Raw genomic sequence first — 1776 nt, 5'->3', positions numbered from 1 at the left:
AAAAAAAGAAGAGAGAGAGAGAGAGAGGCAGGGGCAGGCAGATAACTCAGCCCAAGGCCAGCCAGTGACTTCCAGACCAGCCAAAGCTACAGAGTGATATCCTGTATCAAAAAAAAAAAAAAAAACCAACAACCCTTCCCCCCACCCCCCCTCAGAAATCCCTAAAATTATGAGCTAAGGACCCAAGATGCTTTATACTTTCAGTATAAGTGCAGAGGTTTCTGCACTGGGCTATGTGCGTTGCTTGCTTGGGGGGTTCGTGGCAAGGCAATCTGTTGCAGAGGAAAACCACTGGAAATCGGAGGAGCAGCTGGGAGGAGCCAGCGTGGTCCCCAGTATCCACCCGAAGGAAACAACCCCAGTGATCCTGCGCTTGCTGGACCTCACCTCAGTTAACATCAGCTGTGACACTCCTCACCGAGTGGTCTTTGAGCCACCATTTAAGATCCCAGACGCAACACCTGGTCACGGAGAGACTCAGGCTGCCACGGTGTAAAATTGCCTGGCCCTAACTGTGCAGTCCAGAAGAGCCAGGGACACTCCCACTCTTCCCCACGTTGGCTGCAATGCATCACTGCTGGTGAAGGAGACCTCGGTCCCAACCTCCCAACCCAAAGGCTAGGTATGCCAGACACTCTGGACTTGCTGTGTGCATCAGGAGGACTCAAAATCTGGTACCCACAGTTGCTAAAATCTTCATCAGGTCCCCTCAATTTGTCACTCAACTGGACTCACAAGAGACCGATCCGTATAAATGCATTACCTCACCACAGTCAAGCTGCCCCATGAGCAGCCCTGATCAACTTGCCTGTAAGCCAAAACTAACCAGGAATAATTTAATGTGAAATCTTAAGCAAAAGGTTAACCTGGCGCAGTGATGCTTGCCCACTACCCCGGGACCAGGAGTTGGACGCTATCCTTGGCTCCTTAGCAAGTTTGAAACTTGCTAAGCCTATGATACACTGAGTCCTTGTTTCAAAAAGAAAAACTTGGCTGGAGCCAGAGCTGGGCATGGGGGCTCACATTTGCAACGCCAGCACTTGGGAGGCTGAGGCAGGAGGAATGACTTGAGATTTAGGCCAGCCTAGGTATCTTAGGGTTTCTATTCCTGCACCAAACCTCATGACCAAGAAAGCAAGTTGAGGAGGAAAGGGTTTATTCAGCTTACACTTCCTCATTGCTGTTCATCACCAAAGGAAGTCAGGACAGGAACTCACACAGGGCAGGAACCTAGAGGCTGGAGCTGATGTAGAGGCCACGGAGGGGTGCTGCTTACTGGCTTGCTTCCCTTGGCTTGCTCAGCCTGCTTTCTTATAGAACTCAGGCCCACCAGCCCAGGTATGGCACTGCCCACAATGGGCTGGGCCCTCTCCCTCTTGATCACTAATTGAGAAAACACCTTACAGCGGGGTCTCATGGAGGCATTTCCTCAAGGGAGGCTCCTTTCTCCATGATAACTCCACCCCGTGTCAATTTGACACACAAAACCAGCCAGTACAGGAGGCTACAAAGTGAGATTTGAGTTGTGGCCAGGCATAGAACCTGGTGGGCAATGCACTCATTCAGCATGCGCAAGGCCCTTAAACCCACCCCAGACAGAGACAGAAGGAACGTGGAGAGAAAGGAGGGGAGGGGTTGGTGCCACAAACCTTAATACGCATCCAACTGTAGCACTGACCTCAAAAATGTGGCTTAAAAAAAAAAAAGGAGCCGGGCGTGGTGGCGCACACCTTTAATCCCAGCACTCGGGAGGCAGAGGCAGGCGGATTTCTGAGT

This window comes from Mus caroli, chromosome 5 (genome assembly GCF_900094665.2).
Source record: "Mus caroli chromosome 5, CAROLI_EIJ_v1.1, whole genome shotgun sequence".
NCBI classification, from domain to species: domain Eukaryota; kingdom Metazoa; phylum Chordata; class Mammalia; order Rodentia; family Muridae; genus Mus; species Mus caroli.
Note: the sequence above shows the minus strand (reverse complement) of the source record.